The following is a 24,716-nucleotide window of genomic DNA, read 5'->3' on the forward strand; positions in this document are numbered from 1 at the left end:
AACACTGCAACTTGCTGATTATATACCAAGCACACTGGTTTTGCATTCACTTCTGTGAATAAATACTTCTCGGTCCATTTCTCCTGGAAAACTCTGCACTCCGTGTCCACTCTTCTTTTTTTTGACAATTCCATTTTGGGAAGGGTGTGTTGACCGATAACTTGTTTAGTAGTGGTGAATGGTGAAGCAAGATTGCCGGTTTATTTTTACTTGGACACATCACGTTGCGAATGTTTATTTCCTGTGACTAACTCGTGTCAGTGCCGCATGCTTGACGTGAGCGCTTTTACACATTTACTGCCCTCTAGCGGCCGGAGGGAGAATTTGGTTTGTATTTATTTTAAAAAATCACAACTTTTAATAGAAATTAGCTAGAGACTCGCTTCTTTTTTTGACATACTCAGAAATTTATGCCGGGCCGGCTTAAATGACCCAACGGGCCGGGTCCGGCCCGCGGGCCGTATGTTTGACATGCCTGTGTTAGAGGCTTAATTTTTTTTGTTTTCTTTTCGTACCAAGGGCTTTTCGAGGAGGAAATGTTGACTTTCTCTCTCTATTTTCAGGTCCTTAAATGACCCCACATGGTCTGGAATGACATATCATATGATGCAGTGGTATATTTCACCTATTAAAAATAGGCTCTCGTGGAATATATACTGATATGCCTGAAGTCATGGTGTGATGTATTTGATGTGGTTATACATGCTTGCTAACAATGCTATCAGTTCAACACAGCGTAATAGGGCTACATGCCAAACATGCGAAGAGCGCCAGGTGGGTCAATCACGTGATTGATTTTCTTCAGCCTGTGTAATAAAAATTGAGAAAGTAATCTGATCAGAAGAATTCAGAAGTAAGTAATTCAGCTGACAAGATGGACTCTCCGTCTGTGCAAATTACATTATTAGTAAAAATGGTCAAAGCAGCCAGACATGTTTAATCTGTTGAGGTTGATAGTGTTCAGTTACAGAAATGAACAAGCAGTTTACCACAACGAGGAGCTGGTGTGGCAACTAGAAATTTGAGGCACACTGAGGAAGGAACATGTGTGACCATAAAGAGGAAATAGAAAAATGAATGAATAATTTAAAACAACATATTACTAATTGTTACAACACGGTATTAAATATCAATACCTGGGACAAAAGCATATACAATATCTATAATATTCACTTAATAGTTTAATAAACCTAAATTAGATGAATATATGGCCAAATATTGTCAAATTGCCAACAACTTCCCATTCCTCACACAACCAGCCCTAAACATGAAAAGTTTTTTACTTAATAGCATATTTTACTTGTTTGATGGTGTGTCTTGCTGACTTAATGAGTCTCTTACACCACCAGCAATAACGTTGATGGACAAGAGAACTTAGCTTAAGAAAACACGTGTAAATAGACAAATCTTAGTTAAGAAAACCCTCCCATCCACTGCAAACACACCTGCAAAACATCTCTAAGGCTATGCCCAGTCACCCTGCGAGGGAAACTCATTTTGGCCAGCTGTATAGAGGAGATGATCTTCATCCCAGCCGCTTCACACTCAGCTGTGAACCAACCCAGCATGAAGAGCTGGAGGCCATAGTTTGATGAAGCTAAGAGGACCACATCAAAAAGTACCGAACTTGACACCCTTCACCACCCGGCTGCACCTATAAGTCCAACCCTCAACAAGTTTGACTTACAGCTCTTACATGGACCAAACTCGCGCTCCTTTGGTACAGGGAATGAATGGCCCCTATTAAAGGAGCACCCCTGACTGGAAGAAACCAGGGGACACGTTCATAAGCCTTTTCCAAAGTCTTTTGCCTGCTTCCTCTGAGTTAATGGTAAATGGCCTTGCTTTTATATAGCGCTTTTCTACCTACTCAAAGATACTCAAAGCCACCCATTCACTCACACACATTCATACCCTTTGGTCCATGGACAACCAGCTCTACCTACCTATCTACTGAGCCACAGCAGCCCCTGTGCTGGATGGTTTGCCAGAACCAGCATTTTTTCAGAGCCAATCGATAGTCTTCTTCCATAGCCTCACTGAACTCCTCCCACACCCAAGTTTTTGCCTCAGTGACTGTGCTGGCTGTGGGCCGCTTAACCATCCAGTACTGATCAACTGCTTCCGGAGACCAACTGACAAACCATTCCCTGTGGGCCTCCTTCTTCATCTGCACACACAACAGCTACCCCAACAGCAGAACATGGCCCATTCAGGCTCATTTTCCCCCACCGTCCCGGGATGCAATTGAAGCTCTGTCGGAGGGGGGAGTTTAAGACCATATTCCACCAGGCGTTCCCTGCACATCCTCACTATTTACGTCTGTGCAGTGTCCTCCCCTGCCATCTGATCCAACTCACCACCAGGTGGTGATCAGTTGACAGCTCTTAATGTAACGTATATTTGACAAATCTATATACAATTCACAGTCAGTATTGCTGAGCAAATAGGATCTGCTATTGAAAACAGAGTAATGTGGATTAAAATTGCAGAAGAAGATCATGAGAGACTATACAGTTAATAATAGTCCGTCATTTATAATTTTAGAGTTATGCAGATTGCAGATTACATCAAGGTTCTTATTTGAAGTGTAGTGTAGTGTCAGTGAATAAACAGGTAAACTACATGGTTTACCTCAAAAGAAAGAAAGGAAGCACACATAGTCTACAGAGAAATATTAATGATTTCCAGTCAGTCACAAAATCATATATAAATTTATTCTATATTAAAAATACACATGCGGTTGTTTAACATCACTGTTTGATTCAGTCTGTGCACTTCTTTCAGGTTGCAAGCGTACAGAAATTGTGGTGAACTAAATCAAGTATCTTTTCCTCCTCACTTTATACTAAATTGATTAAAATATACCTCTTTTTTTCCAGGAATGTTCAGTTTCCATTCCTCTCAGTCATTACTGTGGTCAGCTTACATTAAATTGCATTAGGGAGCCACAAAGAGCCTCCACTCCTTTGCACACAAATCTACTCCACATGCTCAAGTATTGATCTCTGGAGCTCCAGTGGATTATGAAAAATGGGCACCAACCTTAATGACACTTCACCTAAGATAGACTGCCACTCTCCACTGCTTGGCTGGTGAGGTGAAAATGCGTGCACAGGGAAATCAGTGGTAAAATGTTGTCCCAGTTTGTCCCTGTATCTTCTTGCATTGATTAACTGTTGAAATTGTGATATGAAGGAATAATTTATGCTGGAAGTGATCAATGGATTGAAGAGTGGAGGGTCAGATGGTGGTGATATAGTCCTCATTGTGGCACACAGGCAAGTCATGTGATCAGAGTTAAAGGAATTTATTTGTAATCTCACAATAATAATTTTAAATTATAATTTATACATATAAAATACACATACATCCAGTATATAGAAATACAAGATAATACTTGCAGTTCTGTAGGCTAATATCCAGTCTCTACCTTCAAAGCACTAACAAATCAGTTTAAATAATACTTTATGACCTGTGTAAACCAAAAAAACCTTTATCAGTGGAATTTATACTGGTTTCATCTGCCCACACACCAAGCACACTACTGCACACAGGCTACGGCCTCCATAGCTGTAGCAATTGATTTTATCCCTTCATACACACACAGGCACACACACACATATATACACACACGCTGATCTATCCACCCATTCAAGTACCTTGAGGAGAGATCCCCACATGACTGTTCAGCGTTCCATGTTGTATGCAAATTGTTCAGTGATAATATTAAGGCAAGGCCAGTGGTCACAGGTTCGCCTCCCTCCATATCCATGGCTGAGGTGCCATGACCAAGCACGTGACCCCCAAATTACTCCCCAGGCGCTACACACGTAGCAGTCCATTTCTCCAAGTATTAGCACTACTGTGTAAATTAATACATGGGTCAGTTGCAGACAAAGTATTTCTCTAATGGATGATGGATCAATAAAGGAATAATTCTAATTTTATTCTATTCTACATCTGTCAAACAAAGCAGAGCCAGCAATGAAATCCTGTACTGAAGAAATCCTGCTTTGCCTGAAGTTGAAAGTTTATGGTCTGTTTCAGGTACTCTTCCATTTCCCTTGCTGGACGCTCTTCTTATCAGCATGCACAGGTTCATGGGTGTTTTTTGTTTGTGTGTATGCAGTGGTGTGAGGTGTGACTATTATTTATAACCAACATACTGAATTGGTGGGTACATTACTCACAGTGTGAGGCCTCAGGGCTGCTGAGAAGGTTGTTTTTAAGGGCTCCGTTGCAGTACAGAAAAGCACAAAAGAGAATAATAGTAAATTTCAGCACATCTCTCATCAGCACTATTTTCTTATCTTGCTCATAGAATGCGTCTTGAAACGGTTGCAAAGATCTGACGTCCTTTCAAAGCTGTATGCTCCTCTCCCTTCTCCCTCTCTCCACCCAATCTAACCTCTGTTGCATGTCATTCATCACTCCCAGGACACTTAATGAGAAACCTTTGTGGGGCAGAATCGTAAGGAAAGTAATTTAGATTCAATCCATATTCAATGAAGATATTAGAAAATGTTCCTCCATTATGAAACCCACGGCAATAAGCTCTGTGGTTATTTTTGATACACATAGGGCCAGATCTACTAAGATCCCAAACTGTGTGTACGGATTTGTGTGCACAATCTAGGATTTTGCGCGTGGACTGGAACTGCGGTTTGCAGATCTGCACAATGATTGTGTAAATGAAAGCAGGTGCAAATAGCCTCATGTAATTGAGGGTTTTGCGCGCTCTAATGGTGTTCACCGTTGAGACTGCAAGCAAAAAATGACATTCGGTGCCGTTACATGGAAGGTGTCTACTGAAGAAGCAAATAAACACATTATGGAGTTAGAGTATCTGAACAGAGTAGTGACGGATTCAAATTAAAGTGGCCCACACAATGTTGACAGAAAGGCAACATTTGACTCTCAGGAAATGCACTGATGACCAAAAAATAAATAATAGACAAATATAATACGTAGGCCCACTTTGTTTTCAGTTAACCTGCCGTTTTGTTTATTTATTTATTTATTTGTGGCCACCCAAAGACACTCTGCATTTATTTATTTCAGGATTTTTTTTTCATTAAATATATAAAGTACCTCCTGTACTGTCAGAAGCACTCCCTTACTGTCACTGTCACTGACAGTACCGTATCTGTATGATAGAAGAACAGAGGGAAAACCAGCTCATATTAAAACTTCCGTAAATACAACCGGTGGATGACTGACAGAAGAGTCACCACAGTAAGCACACAGTATGAAACACGCAAATTATTTATTGGATACATCTGATCTGTTTGGATATTTACCAATAAAAAGGAATGCACTTCATGAGGTAACATTTAGTTCCAAATAAAGATGTGTGAATTCCTCCTGGCTACAATAAGAGTAGCCATGTGTGTGCAATTACGCATAAAACAAATACTTTTGAGACCTGTTAAATATAGATGCAATTTCTATGAGAAAAAAGCTTTCAGGTTTGATAAATCGCTTTGCGTGTGCTAAATTAATAAATTTGCGTTTTATCTTCCCAACACATGCAAAATTGCTTGTAAATGCCCATATAGCATATTCAATGTACTAAGAGGATACCGAAGTGCTATTTTGCACCTGTGAAAAGTTTTGTTTGCGCATACAATGCGTTTGCACACGTTTTTATACACGCAAACTTTTAGCAGATGTGGCCCATAGTGTTAGACTAGTAAAACTGCTTTAGAAAAAAGTAGATACTGTGCTTAGGGAGAAGTAATCAAACATTAAAAACATAAATCAAGCAAGAAAACATGTATATATGTTCATATATATGTACTATAGCACAGGGTCTTTGTTTGTCTTCAAGCTCCGGTCCTCTTCCAGAGCTTTGGTTTAACAATCCTGTACAGTACGCCACACCTGTACTATACTATTCTGGACAAAGACCTTTGGAGGTCACAGTCCCAAGTATTGGTCCCAAGTGTCCCAAGCCCCATCTTGTTCTTCCAATTCAACTGACTTCAGTCAGTGTTAAGCTCGCTCCTGGAATACAGGTTTATCTCATCCATACAGAAGAGCTGCTTCTTTTGTATGTGGAATCCGTACCCATTCTTGGTAATGATTTGGCTGGGGGTTTAGGCCTATGCCAAACAGAAGTGGGTACAGAAGTGTATGTTTGAGACACTGAGTTGAAGGTCTGTGAAGGTTCTCAGTCATCCAGGTCATGGTAATCCAAAAGGTGTTTAAAAAAGGCAACTGGACTTGTAGAGTTTTGAGAAGACGTTTTGCCACTCATCTGAGTAGCTTCTACAGTTCTTCAAAACTGAGGAGCAGACTTCTCAAAACTCTACATGTCCAGTTGCCTTGTTTAAATGCCTCCTTGTTGTCAGTCCAAGTGGTGCACAGATTGGCTGTAAGTCATCCTGCCTGTGGCTACTTTATCTACCAGTAGCTGGTGCTTTGCTCCTCTAGTGTTCACACCAGTTCTTATCCGTGCCTGCTTGTGTATTGAGCAAAGTGCCCACTCATCTTATCAGTTACGATACTTCAAAGGAGCTTCCATGTGGTGCATAGGTAGGTTATCGGCTAGTACCACCAGTCCCTTCTGGGGATACTTCAGCATTAAGACTGTACAGTTAGTGTTACAAAGTGTGTCTAATCTTTTAGCAGCTGGTTCATTTGTGCTGCCAGGCACCCATGGAGTGCAGTTGGATTCTTTAGCTAGTCGATGTTGATCATTTCAGGCCCTGGTGCCATCCAGCTCTTCATTCTTGATATCCTTACTTGGATGTATGTCATTATGATGACTACTTCCGCTCTCATGTTATTACCCTGCCACTAAGTCCCAGTCATCATGGCCTCTGTCCCATCTGTCCCAGTCATCATGGCCTCCTCCAGTTGTCCACTCCTACCTAGATGAACAATTCACCAACCTGCCCATGATTCCTGTTATACTCACAAACTGTCACAGATCATCAGCTATGTGTCATATTACTAGACCCTACATGTTTCCTTCCGCTTGATGTATGTATCTATGACAGAAGTTTGTTTATCTTGTTTCTCCTGCTCTTCTTTTTTCTCTATCTTCTCTGTTTCTACCCGGCTGGCCTTTGGCAGATGGGTCCTTCCATATGAGCTGGGTTCTGCTCAAGGTTTCTTCCTGTTAAAAGGGAGTTTTTCCTTGCCACCGTCGCTCTCAGGCTTGCTCTGGAGGTTGCAGGCTGGTTTTTGTGAAGCGTCTTGAGACGATTTGTATTGTTATTGGCGCTATATAAATAAAACTGAATTGAATTGAATTGAATTAAGTACATGTCCTTTAGATGGTTCAGTGGACATCATCTTGTTTAGTGGACATTGTCTTGTTTATACTTGATAGCCCTTATATTCTCCAGCTCCAAGCCAAACTAGTGGTTCATATTCATCTGTTGCGAGTGGCACAACCTACATTTTATTGGTTTGATGTTAATGCTTTTGCTGGATTTGAGTGAAAGTTAAATAATGGCATTCATCTTGCTTCATCAGATACCCATTATGCAATGTCCTGTTTTATTGCGTATCCATATGTTGTGGATGGTTTCTATAGCAGGGGTGTCCTAACAATTTCATTAAGAGGTATTTTGAATAGGTTTGGAATTGAAGGCCTAGGTGGAAAATGCCCTGTTAAGGCTTCAGAGTTTGCAGGTCTATCTTGCTTACGATCCTTCGGATGATCTCAGGTTTTTATAGGTCTTCCATCCTCTGAATGTAGTCCTGCTCAATAGAGTTGCTTGTATAGTAGCATTCGGTCAGTTTTCTGTTCTCACTGACACTTATCCCAACTGTGAACATGTTCTTCCAGTAGTCCACTTCTTATCAGGTTGACATGGTTTCCCAACAACTGACGTGTACCTTCATGCCATGTCAACATTAAATGTGTGATTTTTGCTCTCATTACTACTAGTAATGAGGTAGGCCGATGGTCACTAATGCAGAGGTTACTGTGTGACCTGTGTCTCCATTTTATATCCTACAAATATTTACTAAGTGTTTGCTTTTCCAGCATTAGAGGATGGTCTTGAACCTAATCTTATTTTTAACGCCACTCCAATACAAGTAGTGGGTGTTGTATTAAACTCGATTTTCTGTTTCCATCAAGGCAAATGGTAATTAGTGCACACACAGACAAGTACACACACTGAAATGTGGAGCATGTCAGTATAATGTAAAGGGTCAGCTTAGTCCAATTAGCCCAGTGTCCTGGATGCTTGTATGAGGTACACACAGAAAGACATCATTCAGTTTTTTCCAAGTTCATTTGGAGCATCTGAGTGCTGCATAGGCCCTTCTTGTTTTCCTGGAGATCAAAAGCAATATTACATGAAACGTGAAGGTTAAAGTAAATAACTGTATTGTTTTCTTGCATTAAAATGTGCAGATAAGAAATAAGAAAATAACATCCAACTAAATAAGAACTGTCTGAGAGGAATTAAACTGTTGGATTGTGCCCAAAATACCAAATGTGTGTCTGTAGAGGGGCATAAAGAGGCAAAGGGAAGGCAGTGACACATTACTGCCTCTGCAAGGTAAACTAAAACTCCGGGCGCCTGAAGCAATTCCATGGCTCACAGCTTACACAGCAGCCTCAGCAGTTAAATCACAAGCAAAACAGCCAGAGGAGTGTCTACAGCTCGGAGATCTGCAGGATGCTTTGATGTGAGATGTACATTTGAAATTATGGAATTGCATATAAAGATCATGTCATTTTAGGCACATTTTAGGTGTCATATTCTGAACAACACAACCTAAGTTGGTATATTATCTTTTTGCTGTTAGATTATACCAGGCTGAGAATGCAAACATATGTTGAATTTGAACTTCAGCTTATGTGTACTGTAAAACTTGAAACATGTAACATAAGTGAGCATGTGCACCATAGTTGATAAGCCATGATAGTCCTCCTGTCATTCTTCCATTAAAATGCTATTGTTCTCATTACGTACAAGTGTGAAGAGTTGTTCTGTGGTTATGTTAATTTTGTATATTGCTTCTCTGATCTTAGTCTGTCACACTGCAGATGTGACTAAAAAGGTTTTAACAAAAGTGACTTTGTGTCTGTGTTGTCCTTTACCTTATCCTCTTTTACCTGGGAGAGAAAATATATAGAGCGATTTAAGATCATATTCTAGAAAGAGAAATCAAGCAATCAAGGGAGATAAAATTTCACCAGAAACATAATTTGAAGGGACATTATTGCAGTTGGAAATGATAGTAAATAGTTTGTGTTTATTTCTGAAACACATCAGTTTCTCCTATCCCAGAGTATTCATTATAGAGAACACTGTTTACTAAAAGGATAGAATCTAATCAAGAAAATGATTTGGAATATGGTTCCCTTATTAATCAGACCTACATGCACACTTTGAACTAGATGGTGAAATGAGGTGGTGTCTAATCAGATTTACCATTTAATCAACTCAGTAATGTGCATCCACACTCAGTCCTCCTTGGGGAGACCTTCATGCCCTGTAATCCTTCAAACAGAAATAAAGAAATTGGAACATTCTTCATGAGGCTGGACTACGACTAATTTCTGGATCAAGGAAGGAGAAATCAACTCTATTAAAGCATGAGGCACTAAAGCCAGTCAGAAGAGGAGATGACAGGTGCTGTTTTGGCAAGACAGACTTGTATCTGTACTAAGTCCCTTGGAAGTGGCAGGCAATATCCAGGCACAGACGAGAGCAGAGAGAGAGAGTATGTATCCGTAGTGACATTTAACACTGACCATGGAAGAGTGATTTATGTCTAGCATCAGTGTGTATTAATGTTCAAAGAACATGAGTTACTGAAATGATTATAACTACAGAATGCCAATTTATTTTAATACATTAATGTAAGCAAGTAAATGCATATGGTTATGCCAAAAGTAATTATATAAATAAATAGCACATTAATTGAAATCTAAACATCAGAGCTGCAATTACTAAGCTTTGCTTGCAGTGATAATATTTTCCTTTTCTGAAGGTCACTTTTTGCAGAAGTAGCACTGTTATCATTGGGTTTCACTTTTCACTATCAAAAAGGGGAAAAAGGGTCAAGTAATCACTTGTCGAAATTTGTAAAACTTAATCAAATTGAGATCCATTAAACATGAGGCTCATGAAATTCTCCCTTCTGGATAAAATGAAAAATGAAAAAAGTAACACATCAGAACTTTGTTCAAATATTTAGAAGCATTGTGGAGGCTCATGATACAAAAATGTTCAACATCAAATTGTAGCACAGTGTTTAAATGGGGTAAAGCCCCCCTGAGAATAATAATATATCAAGTGAATAACATGATTATCATGTCAAGACATGTCATACAAGCTTTTGTGGGTCACCTCTTTCCTGTGTCAAAATCCCACCACATGCATACATTTATGTTTCACCTTTCTCCCAAATTGCATATTAACTCCAATGCCTCCTTGACACACTTTTTCCCCATCACCCTGAATGAAAAAAAAAAAAAAAAGTGTTGAGAGGATCGCTGCAGTTGGATAAAGTTTCCTCTTGTCTCAAAATGTGCAGATCGGAGATCAAGGATCTTCAAGATGTGAAGATTGTCAAAGCTCAGTTTTGCAGCTATGCTTCATCACAGCTTCCTGCTGTTCCCCTGATGAAAATGTCTCTACCATCTGCTCAGTGCCTTGTGTGTTGTTGATGCATTTTCTTTGATTGCTCAGAAAGTCAATAGCTTTCAGAAATTTCCATATAACCACTAAGCATGTTTAAATTAAATTAACCTAAGATGACATTTCTTTTGAGGTCCACCCAACCTGTCAGTCATGACTTCAGTCACAATGTTTTAACATAACCTTATAAAAACAATGCATTTGGACGATGGCCTGTGGTCTGGGACATCGCTAATTTACATTGAATGAAGGTTAACTACAGACTCATTTTGCTCGACTAAGCCTCTGTTGAAGATTATATTTATTTTCATTTCATTACCCGATCTCAGGACAATGGGCGATTGTAGCAGTATGCAAAAGCAAACAAGGATTTCTGTGCTATTATTGTGTCATCACTCTCATGACAGCCCCTTAAGCTGTTCTTATGGGTTAAAGCACACTTAAAACTTTAACCCACACCACACTTGAAACTTGATAAACCATATTTTCTGTTGAACTGAGTTATTTCGTTTGGATAATTTGGTCAGCCAATATAAGGCAGCATTAGTATAATGATGAAAAGACCTGCTTGTATGAACACATGGACAGTTTTGTCAGTTTTTAGAGCACAGCGGCATTTCTTTTGCTTTTTAAGGGTTTTAATGACAACATGTCTTGAATTAAACTCAGTCAAATCAGTCAAATCAGTCAATCAGTTAAACTATAATTTTTTGTTCATGTTTTAAGCATCACTATGTAAAGCTGCCTCTCATTTTATTCAAGCCCAATGCTTTTCCATTTATTCATATTTCCATAAACTGTGCAGAGCCAGCAATTCTATGTAGCTGGTCAAATGGGGACACTGTGTTGTATTTAATATAATGTATTTTTATTTCATATAAATATGCAACTTTCAACCGAACTTGAATGTAACCTTTCATAATGGTATCCTCCTATCCTATAACAATAACAATAATGATGACGACAACAATGGCTGTGACAATGACAACGACAAAGAAGTTGTCATTAAAAGCAACAATAACGATGGCGATGATGTCGACAATAACGTCAATAACCACGACAACAATGACGACAATGGACATTAGTAACCTAGCTAAAGCATGAACTGTATGAACTAGACAGATGAATAACTGTAACTTTTTAAATATGACTACATGGTTAGCTGTTGTATTTACCGTATTTTAACCAACATTCAGCTGCAGAGCAACCCACAGTGGCAGTCCAAGTAGCCAGAGATGATGTGATGGAGTGGGTCTGACTTTGTGGTAATGGCGAGGTAAGGCTACTGTGTGCTTGTTCAGATACATCACAAAACTTAACTCTGGCAATGCACACATCTGCCATATGGAGTTGTTCAGGACTGGTAATTAATGATATCATTTGACTTTTCACCGTCCCTCTTTTTAACTTCATGGTTTAGGACCTCAACTCATGTGGCAAAGGGTATAATCTCATACAAAGGGTCCGACTGGGTGGTCAGCATTCTCCTCAAAACCAACAGCCCATTAAAGAATGTAGACCAAAATCAGTGCCAACAGATGTTAAAGGGCTCCGGAAGTCTATTTAGTTGTCCACCTGAATGAATTTTCCTGTTTTATTCATTTCTCATCCAACGTGGCCTCCCATTGGCAAGTAGCAGGTACTAATGGTACTAATTCTAGGGAATGAATGGAGCAGTATTCACACTAAAATCATTAAAACAGATTAAGATTTTTTAGCTTTTCAAAAAGCTTTACTTGCCTTTGCCAGGGTGGTAATGTAGTTGTTTAACACCACAGTAATGAATATTCCTCTTCTACAGTGAAGCTGCTGTCCAGAAGAATACCATAAGAAACGTATCTCTACAGTCCTCATTAGTAAAATTAATGGTAGGCTCATGTCAGACTGCATGGTTCTGCTGGTCCAGGCATCTATTTGTTTTTGTTTTTTAATTATTTTTTATTAATGCAAATGTGGCGGCTAAAGTTTGCTATGGAAGATAGTGGGCTCCAGGAATGTCAGCAGTAGGCACCTTTATTGGTATGACTTAATAAAAAAACACAATCAAGCTGAAATTTTGCAATATGGCAACTTTGAGGATAATTTAAAAGGAAGTAATTTATTTGATAAGTCATGTTTAGCATTGCTATCTTGCCTAAGGGGAACAGGCTCTCTGAGGTTGAACAGTGAGTTGAACAATATTACAATCCCAACACAATTATGTGCCTGAGGACATTCAAACATCACAATTTTACGTTCTTTTTTTTTCTTTTACTTTTTTTTTTTTTTACTTCTCATATCAATATTATCATTATTACGAAGAAAAGCCACGAGGCAAATGTGAGGCCAGACAGCATCAGACAGATTCAGCGGTGAGAAAGTCATCTGCTCTCTTTTTCTGTTTATTTTCCTATTATCACAAAGGTATGTGGTGTGGTCATTACAAAGTAATGCCAAATGGCTGTTGTCCAGTTTGTTCAGGGATCCTTTCTTTCAATCACCTGATGAATATTTAAAGCTCTTACATACAGAAATAGGTTGTAGTGTCTCCGCACTGTCTCCAGTCCTCTTTTGATGGACAGTCTTCTCTGTTTCTAACCAGCCAGCTTAAGGCAGATGGGTTCCTCCATGTGAGCTGGGTTCTGCTCAAGGTTTCTTCCTGTTGAAAGGGAGTTTTTTCTTGCCACCATCACCTTCTGGAGGTTTCAGGTCAGTTTTTGTAAAGCATCTTGAGACAGTTTGTATTGTTATTGACACTATGTCAATAAAATTGAATGGAACTGAATTGAATTAAATTCACCCACATACTTAAAGCTGAGTGTTTCATGCTTATCAGTGCTGATCTGAGGAATCAGTTAGGAAGCATTCATTCATTCATTCATTCATTCATTCATTCATTCATTCAACATTTTTCACAACAGATGAGATTATAAACCATATTAAGACGTAAACCACTAAATTAAGGGGTTATGTTAGTTCTTTGAAATATGCCTTCACACATATCACTGGCAGTGCAGGTAGGCCTGGTGGCCTAACTCTGAACAACTGAAGGAATCACAGATTGACAGAAACATGTGTGCTAAAATTTTTTATTTCATTCCTGTTTATTTTTATTTCCTGTTTATGTTTATTTTAAGTATTTGTTCAATGAGACTACATTACATTGTTGCAGTGTAATTATCATTTACTTATCACATCTGAATAAATTAATCATTATATTTATTAAGTTAGTTATTCACCACAGATGTCTGAGCAAATACTCATGGTGCCCAGAAGGCCACATTTTTTCTCATATTAAACTATATAACGTTGTATTTCTAAATAACAGGAATGCATCTTTATAAAACGCAGTTGCAGCATCTTAGTCACTCAAAACAGAGAAACTATCTGCCAAGTTGTGGACACAACTGCAGACTTGGGATACAAGCTGGCAAACATCTGTGAGACAAGCAAATGTATCACCTTGACAACAGAGGGTCTTTATCGCAGCTTTTCAAAGCAACTTGAGCGGCCGTCTTGGTGCTGCCCACTCTGTCTGAGGATAAATCAGGTTAGCAGTGGATTAGGCTGAGGCATCTTGTTTGTGTAATGTCAGGAGCCATTAGTGCAAAAATGTCCATCTTCTTCTCTGTCTCTGCTGCAGCTGTTATTGCTTGCCTTCTCTCTGTCAGTCTTCTTCTTGGAGATTTTGTGAGGCTGTAGGATGTTCGTTACTCCAGGTGTGTATCTCAGCATTTGTGGGCTGATACGGGTAGAAATGAACACTGCAGTACTGAGGGAGATACTTTGATCTATTTGGGAATCATAATCTCGACTGTATAGTCCTGACTCTGGCAAGTGAAACATTGGCAACTTCTAATCGTGTCACCAGACAGAAAACAGCCACAGATTTAATGTATTTTTGTATTTCTCAAATTTCCCAAAGCCCTGAAAGACAAATGGATTCACAACAGACCAGAATATTTTTGTTACTTGTTACTTACTTTCATTTTAAAAGCACTCAGTATTTTTTCATCTCACCATAATAGAGAGAATGTGTTGATGTGAAGCCATTCAAACACAGAAACAGATGTAAACTGAGCGTGTGCTGGCTCAGAAGCAGGGTATCTATTAAATTAATATAATGGAGAAATGATCCATTATCTGCCAAAGCCACTGCTGGTGTTTGCCAACACGCCATCAAAATCATTTTGCTTAAAATCCTGATCCAAAATCACCAGGTCATTTACGCAGTAGCTGTTTGCTTTAGACAGAAATAGCTGTGAAATGATTTGCAATTACACTTCATAATCTGGGCTCGAAATGCTGGGATTAGTGAAATCCATCACATTCCTCTTCATCCCCCCTGTTTTTTTCAGACCATACACAGATTGGAGGATAACGTTTAACAGTGGCAGTATGGCACTTAACAAAATCAGGAACACTGATGGTACTTTTCTTGTAAAGGCAATTTAGATATTACGGTAATGATGCTTAACATTTAACTCATTTTCAGATGTCAGGCTCAGGCTTAGAGTTGAGATGAGTCTACGTAATTATCATACTTCTTTATGACTCGGTGCTCTTAGTAACTAATCTTTATAAACAGCTGTGAATGACTTTCAGACTCTTGCCCTTGGTGGGCTTGTCTCTGGGCACCTATGTCTTCAGGTGGAAGTAGGTGGATTCAGCCTGTGAGTAAGCCAGCAAATGCTCATGGTCAAATTGGATGATGCTTTAGTATTGCTAAGGGCATACTCACATACTCACACATCACAACTTTCCAATTACTAATGGACCAAAATAATACCCATTTACCAGTTGCTAAGTTAGCTCTATAACTATTTGTAGCAGAGAGAAACTGAAGCTCCAGACTGGCAAGATTCTATTAGCATAATTGAACACTTTTTTTATTATATTAATAATAATGTTTATTTACAGCGCCCAACATTGATGATTGATGTTTTCAATCAAGCTATGGTACAATGTTTTTTTGGGTGTTGACGGTCACGCTGTCAAACAGAGGATGGATGTGTTCACAAGGTCTCTGGAGACTGCAGCTTCCCTGGGACTGAAGATGCTGGCTGTTTCCACCGGACGGCTCCCTGGTGAGCCAACACGAAAGGAAATGGTGCACAACCAAGTCTAAAGTAAGACATCAAAATAGTAGGGTGCCTCGTCATGGCTGTCCTCCAGAATACAGCATCAGAAAGGCACTTGTCACAAGCTGTGACAAAGATACTTCTGAGGACTGAACAGTTGAGTGTATTGATGAGTTTCAAAGCGTGGGCCTCACTGAATGATCAGGTGGGTGGAGTAGCCAGATCCTGAAGAAAAAAATCTGTTTGCATTTTACACACTCACACCCCCTACACCCTTAATGGGTGGAGGTGTTCACACCCTTTGTTCGACTTGGGGTCTAGTCGCATGACAGCTGCATTATCTGGGGCAGCTAGGAACCAGAAATGAACCACTGACGAATTTAACATTGATCAAGTGAGTCTCAATCACCTGTATATTTGTAAAATAAGGAAGCATGTGCACAGATACATGAGACCACCAAATGGAAAATGGAATCAGGAGGTATGTAATCAATAGCCTAAACCTATGAATTGGAGTGGCTCTGCAATCACACAGGGACACACATACAGTACGTTTTAAGTATGCCCAATTTATTCGAAAGTAGCAATTTTTCTTTTTCTTTATATGAGTGAAAATGATTATAAAACCTGGAGCCTACAGCAGAAGGTCTAAATGTACTGTATTTGTTTAGGCTATACTTAACTACATTAGAACCTGAGCAATCGTATCTGTCCTAATATTGCATTCCGATACCTTATGTTATCTTGTTTGGTTTCCTGCATTATTTTATAATCGGTCTGCATTTATTTTTTTACTTCCTGGTCTTGTCTGTTACAGCTCCTGTGATAGCACTGGTTTCACTGTATCTTTCCCTTAGTCCTTTGTCAAGTCATCTGTGGATTCATAGTTACCCCCGATGATGTTTTCTTGTGCTTCATAGGGTCTCGGTTCAGCTCCTAGTATTTTCCTGTGGACCACCCTTCCTACCCTCTTGTGCTTTGTATTCTGGATTAAAGAGTTTTTGTTAAAGTCCTTTTGTTTCCTGCTCCTGCCTCCCCTTGTGCGGCCAATCATACGCCGTCAGATGTGTCAGAGGTGCAAGGGGTTTGGCTGCAACTTTTCCATGAAGACCACTTCTGGCCAGACTTATCTGGACAGTAAATGAGTCTGTCTGTGTGAAAGCGCCCTGAGAAGCTCCCATCTCAGACTAAAACCTGTTGTGCAAGTACATTTGATACTTTTAATGTTGCAACATGAAAAAAAAAAAAGAGAGAAGAATTATCTCAAGTTAGTAAGCTAAATTTACACTTTAGGTTGTATTTACCTTGGTAGTTATATATAAATGATTTGAGTAGAACCTTTCCCCTTTAAAAAATACTCACAAAGTTGATGATGCTTAACTTCGAGAGGGTTAAACCAGAACATGAAAACACCACTTTCCGGTTTTTATCATGAGAAGTCTTGTGATTCAATTCAAAATTCCTTCTGTACATGCACATATCAGTCGCTTCTTCTTCCTGTTGTCCGTCCTTTTGTTTATTTTTATACATTTTTTTATTTATTCTTTATTACACCAGATCACACTCCGGGATATGAGACAGTGGATAAATTGGCAGGCTAGACTACTCACTGCTCAACTCCTGGCTGACCTCCTCTGCACATCAGTACATTTGCACAGCCCATTGGTAAGCATTTGGCTCCAATCAGCAGCTGGTCATAATTGTCGCTTTGGTCCCGTAATGGTGTGTCTGCACAGCTGTTTTCTTCAAACACAAACAGCCATGCCCAGCAGCAAATATCAGAAAAAAGCAGACAAACACTGAATATTTTACAAAAGCAGGAAAGCTCAGAGTTATAGTATCAAAGTCTTCAATTTGAAATGTAAATCAAAATGTTCACCATCAGTACTCAGGAGAAAAACATGCTCTTACCAAGGAAATGATAAATAGTCCAAAGAGAGAGAAGTTCTGTTCCTGAGAGGGGCCGCTCTTAAGTTCATGGCCTGTAATTATACTACTTCTCTCTGCAGAGGAATGGCCTGAATTCCTTTCAGAATTGTTGATCTTGTGAGTTGTCACCATAAAGTTAATTTCCCCAGGGAGAACCATATAAATTGCACGCCACAGAACAGAGGTAATAGCTGTGGTCTAGGAGATATGTTTGGCAGCAACTTCCAAGAGGCATGCAGAGGCACAGCGTCTGCAGAGTTGCACTGATTTTTTCTGTTAGTCACAGTGCCACGGTACTTCCTCCTCATTATTTTGCAATTAGGAGCAAGTGTTTTGGCTACATCTTTGTACTGTATTGCCTTGTGGTCTCTCAGCAATTTGACTGTTATTATGTTATTTTTTAAAGAGATTAGGTAGATTTTGTAGTAATCAAAGCTGGTAAAGCTGAGTATATGTTGACTGGAGGTGGCTTTAGGAAGTTGTGACCTGCAGTATTGCCATATGAACTAATTGTTGTCAAATGTATATACTGTGGATATTTACAGCAACCACCCCCACATAATCCTCTGTAGAAGGCAAACAAACTCCATATCATGTGAATTATTTATATACTCCCTCGTCAAAACTAAGCTGGGGGAAGCTTTATCTTTGCTGCTGTAGTGGTAAAGTCATAGATCTATGGCAACTACTATGGCATTTACTTTGTCTTTGTTATTCTCATTTAAAGACTTACTATGATGAATGTCGTGCCATGATGAACATTAATGGCATACCACTCACCTCTCTGGTCATTAAATTATTCGACTGATTTTATTTATTTCTTTTTTTTCACTTAACGACCTTCATCAGCAGATGGTGGATATTGTTTGGTCTTGTGTTCACAGACATATGAAATATTAATAGAAACACACAATGTTTATTCAATTTCTGCAGAATGTTAAACACGGCATTAAACACATGTCTATGCACCGGATCAGTGTTCCTTAATAATGTAAAACAAGGAATTGGATTATTCTTGACTTTCATATAATCAGAAGGCTGAGAGGGGAATGGAGAGCCACGTGGGCCATTCATAATTCATGACCTTTTGATAGAGATGCTTCTCATTTTGATGCTGCAGTATGCAGTGTGAAATTGATCAATCAAGTGGGTCTTATTCTGGCTTATCCTCTTCATAACATTATTTTTGGAAAGGATTGATGCTACATCACACCTAATATGAGCAAACATGATGTCATCTCAGCAATCCCAAAGGAGATATACGCTGTATTTGATTTCACACATGGTAAGTGTGGCTGATTTATGAACCAGAGCTTGTAACCTTTTGAATATGACTGTAAAGATGTGCCATTAATTCTGAAGGTTAACCATAACATCTGTCTGACAAATTTCAGATTTAATTCATATGGCTGTGTGTGATGGCACATGTACCCTGCTGAGACCAGTGACTGCTTTGCACAGTAATTCACCATTACATTATAATTCACTATTACGCCACTGAGCGCATCCATCAGACGGCTCGCTTTGGAGAAAAGATGGTCTTAACTGTGAAAGAGACTGATTACTTATTTTCTTTCACTGTATTAAACTTTTTTTTTCACATCGACATAAAAGGTCAAAAAGATTTTTATTGTCATTTCAACCAGATACAGCAGGTGCAGCACATAGTGAGATGATATATACACGTGTGAATTTGATTGGCCGTACAAAATACTGTAGTGAACCTTCAACAAGCCACTTGGAAAGACAGAGCAGCTCGTTGGAGACCCCTGCTCTACAATAATCCATCAGCATCCTAAATGCAGTTGTGACGTTGTGGAGGGGAGAGAATATGGAAAACTTAAAAGGAGAGCGTGTCAGGAAACAACATCTAGCAGACAAAGAAAAAAGCTCGACAACGCCACCTGGGGAGACCTAAACCCAGGAACTCCACCAACACAGTCTTAAGGTCACACAGGTTCATCTGCTGGTGTCAGGACGTCGCAATGATTGTGCAGATAGCACGGAGCGGAGCGGCTCAGATAATGCACCGCAGCTTCAGGTAGATGGCACAGCTGTACCAATACTGGCCCAAAGTGGTCCACTTAATGGGTCCCCACAATGTGGGGCAAACACCACTCAACTACCGACACTGCTGACACTGCTGCCACCAGGCTCCAGGACCAAGACACACACACCTGATCTGGAATTACCTCACCTTATATGGGCACTGTGCGCAATCACTGCACCTGAGTGTGCCCATGCCCTGGCACAGGCACATTTCTCCAACAACAAATCAAACCCTGACTCCTAAAATAATGCTTGTAATCCGAGAGATCCTATTACCAAGGAATATATATAACAACATTTACTGAGGTTAGTAACAGAAAAGGATTAAGAGAATTACAAATCATTGACGTGTATGGTGTGTGGTGATGTGTGAGGTGGTGAAGTTAGGATTCCTTAGTTGGGTTGTCCTTTGCACAGCATTAAAAAACTTTAATCCATACCCACCTGCCAGTCGGGTCCCATTTTTCTACAGTGACAGTACTAAGCTATGAGAGAGTACTCATTCAACTGTACCCAGTAGATCATGAGCCTCTGTAGCTCCGTACAAATTCAGAGATATTTGCATCTCTCCTACATATAAGTTAACCTGGAATCAATAATTCATCTCAGCTCCAAGGTCTCTATTACCACACTATGCGTTAAACAAGCCTTCATCACCTCTGAACAGAAACAGTGTCACTCTGGCTGCAGACACAAAAGGCTGAGATTCATAGTTTGTCTTGGGCCGTGTGGCATCTACACAAATCTTTACAATTAAAGTGTTGCTAGTGTCCAGGTTGACCTACTTCTTGTAGGTGCGTACTGCCCTTTAGTGCAGAGCTATATAAAGGCCACCTTGATTAGGACATTTGTGGGTGGATTTGGACCTTGGTTGCTTTGGATGTGCAGTGAAAGAGAAACACTGCCTCTGATACACATCAGCAAAATGCATTTGCAACTGTTATTTTTTATTTTTATTTATTTTATTTTTTTGTGGAGACAGAGAGTAGAACAAACACAGACACAGCCCATCTGAAATGAAAGTCTCCCTGAAGGTCACACAGATGATTTTTATAAGCTATTAAGATTTTATTTTTGATAGAAGACTTCCTCAGAGATTATGGAGGATTCCAGAAGGGACCTTTTAGAGTCAGCTGATTGTGATAGTGGGCTCTCGGCGCACAGACCCTTCATCATGTCTGAGCTGGGATCAAACCTAAGTTTCCACTTCACTTTAACTTCTTCACAAAGGTGGACCAGAGATTGGGGTCAGTGTGTGATCCGAAGCTTTAGGTGCATGTGCCATATACTATAGACACTGAGTAGTTCACTTTTGAGTGAACTACTCAGATCACATCATTAATTTATTGATTCACATCTATACTGCAATTAATGCGATGCAACTTTTTTTTTTTTTTTTTTACGTATTAGAGAGTGTACTGTAAACTGTAATCCTGGCTAATAATTCAATGCATCACAAAACAAGAAGCTGTGTATTCCAAAAGGCATTTAAGGTCTAGTATTTAACTACTGTATGTGTTCATCAGCCAACTGTAGTTTTGCTTTAATGTTCTTTGTGGACAGCCAAACCTGTTTTATGGACCACATCTCATGTTATTCAAATTTGTGCAGCCTCTGTGATTGTAGACACAGTATCCCTAATGACTTTATCATCACTGGCATCAAATCTGGAACATGCGTACATATTTATGTAATATAATGTAAATATTTATATGTAAGAGTGAACTTACACACTGTGATTGATCTGTTTCTTTTTCTTTTTAATTGAAATTATAATCATGACCACATATCAATTTAATGTGTCACTTACCTTGATCAGTAGACATGGTTTGAAAGAGCATCATGTGTTTGCTTGCTCAGATATGTTGTAAAAGTCAACAATTACCAGAAGATTACTTTCAGTACTGAAAACTAATGCAAAGCTAGGAGGTGATATTCGTCCTGAACTACTTCAGAAAAAAAGGAATTCCCACCATGAACTTTTGGGGAAACAGAAAGCTGTGAAAAATCTATATGCCTGTCAGAAAGTTTCTAGCAGCACACCACAGCGCAGATGCAATCAGAGCCTCTGACACCACCCACGACGTGTCAGAGTAGAGCAATCTATCAGCATCTCTGCTCACACTGTGAACACACAGGAAAAGCTAAAGATCTAGGGACCAATGCAACACCACCATTCTCCGATTTATCTGAAACTGTGCAAACTTAATTGTAAGTGGGTCTGAAATCAAATAGTACGATTTGCCTCCCCTGTCTGTGTGAGAGCCCACACATCCGCAGATGCCCAGAGGTACACTCCTGATTGGACATTCTACCCCTGCAGGGCTGCAGGGTTATAGACCATCCAAGCTTTGTGATTGGTGTGTTTGCTAATCAGAAGTGGCAGCCTGATTACACGGGTGGTCTGGGGAATAAAAAGCCACAGAGGAACCTTGGAGTCACCTTACGCCATATGAGTCTGTTAGAAAAAAAAGTGGCTTGCTATTAAATTGCATGTATCTGTGTCGCTGTCATCCTGCAGATGCACCTGAGATCATCTTGACTGATTCTGGAGGGTGGATGGTACAGGGGAAGCCTCTTTCTTTTCAGGAGATATTGTTGATGAATCAACACACTGAGGAGCACGTAATGAGTTTGGAATCTAATCACAAAGTCATAAGAATATAACTGTATCTGACATTTTTCTTGATGCACAAATTAAATTTGCTCACATTCACGTAATGTCCCGTAAGATTTTTCACGGCAGATGGGCTGAGAAAATTCAAAGAATTCATGAAAAATGAGTTCCCGCTAAAGTACACAAATTATTAGACGGATCACTTCCTATAGAGTTAATCTTGTGTATGTTAATATTTAAAATTAGTCACCACTGATTCAGTCAAAATTCAGAATTTGTTGCCATCCCACTATACAGTACATGGAAGTACACTGGAAGCTCCCGAGCTACAGCAATTGTAATACTTATCGGACCTCTCGAAAAATGTAATGAGTACTAATAGAACAACCAAAAACAGCTAAATGTGCAGTTGAATATATAAGATTTAAATACAAATATAAAAAGTATGCAAAACGTAAATATGTTTAACAGCTACATAAGCAAAAACAACCAAACTGAATAAAAATACAAAAAGTCATCATAGCATGTGCATAAATATATCAGCCATACATCAGCCAAACACCTGCATGTTTAATCATGTTTCTTGAAATACTTAAATAGCAAAAAACTGTCATTTCATAATTTGGAGGACATATGCGATAACCTCGCAGCGACACTGTTCTCGAAGATACATTTCTTTTCTATAGCCTGTATCTGTGCTTTAATGAGATAACCATCTACTCGATATATTGTAATGCGCAACTTGATAGCTCTCAGGGGATCACAGAACTGTTAACATTTTATTACGATACCTTAGAGACCACAATGATGAATTCAGTTTAATCAGCTTGTGGTTTAACTCTTTGACTCCCTGACACCTTTTTAAAAAGCACTACTCAGTGGAGAGAATATTAAGTGCATTGGCAAATAAACAAATATATATATATAACCAACAATGTCTATAAAGATAGGATTAAATACAGAGGACACATTTCTTGCATGTGAAAGCTCTCGCCTATGCCTGGGATAAGGACATAGCAAGGAAGCAGTGTGTCTCTCTGACAACACGTGACAGACTGGCTAGTACGGAGCATGGTAAGCCCAGGGATGACGGCCACCATCATCCCTCTAAATAAGATAGTTTAGACTGTCTGCTGCTAGCAGCACATGAAACATAATGAGTGTGCTCACAAGGAAGAGTTGCTGAGACTCATTTTTTTCTGCATTGTTGAAGAGGGCAAGGAAGAAGCCTCCATCAGGCAACCCTCACCCTGACAAATAGTGATGTATATATGCATTAATCATATATATGTATGTGTGTGTGTGTGTGTGTGTGTGTGTGTGTGTAAGCCAATCCAATTTATCTGTGTCATGTAGACCAGTACCTCTTTCTAATTTCACACCCACCTCTAAACAATCACAGTGGACTCTGAATATGATTTCCTTTTATTATTTAGCATTAGCATGAAGATTATGGTGCCTTGGCAGCAAATGAAATCAATTTAATTTTTCAAAGAAAGAAAAAAAAGAAAAAAAAATATATTGTATATATAATATAGGGTGGTAGACTGGCTACCTGTCCAGGGTGTACCCCACGTCTCGCCCGATGACAGCTGGGATGGGTTCTGGCAACCCCAATGACCCTAGTGAGGATAATGAGATGATGAGATGAGGAGATGAGATGAGTATATAGATGAGATGAGTATATATAGTATGTATAATTCATCACATGAGATGGAATATAACATGACTCAGGATTTACACAATAAGGAATCACAGGATATCCACCCAGTTCATCATTTTTTTTTTTTTTTTTAATCCTGCTCATTAAGGGTGACCAAACCAGATGACACCACTTTTCAAAAATTTGTTTAGAAGCTATACGAGCCAGTTGGAACGTTACAAACTATAAGGATTGGAATAACCATTGGATAAATGGGCCAACGGCTTGTTGGTTGATGCATTTCATGTAGTGACAAGTTTGGAGGTGAGTTTGAAATATTAGAGAAATATTGCAACCTTATGTCATCACCCTGTCATCTGATGACATATTAATATCAGCTCACATTGGCAAGGTGAGAACCTTGGACACCAGGACCATAACCGATGATAAGGGAGAAGTGAGCCACCTTGCACGCTGTAAAGTCTTCTATGGTTTTTGGCTTCCATTTGCCAGGTTGGACTTCAGCTCAGTAAAGCATCTGTCTCAATCAATGAGGCCAATAACCACAGGCTCCAGACAGCTTGTCTGTCTGCCACTGTGTTGTCTCTGACATTCAGTTTGCCCCGCCATCTTAAGTTACCAGCCACTGAAAGCTCCCACTCAGCAGGAGGTCAGTCAGCAAATATCACTGTTGAAGCTTCTCCACACAATGCAGTTATGTGTGGCAAGCACATACTCGCTTCTCAGAATAAAAGATGTATGAACATTGGCTGACTTGTACAAACCTGATAAAGACTGAT

Source organism: Mugil cephalus, chromosome 17 (genome assembly GCF_022458985.1).
Source record: "Mugil cephalus isolate CIBA_MC_2020 chromosome 17, CIBA_Mcephalus_1.1, whole genome shotgun sequence".
Taxonomy (NCBI): domain Eukaryota; kingdom Metazoa; phylum Chordata; class Actinopteri; order Mugiliformes; family Mugilidae; genus Mugil; species Mugil cephalus.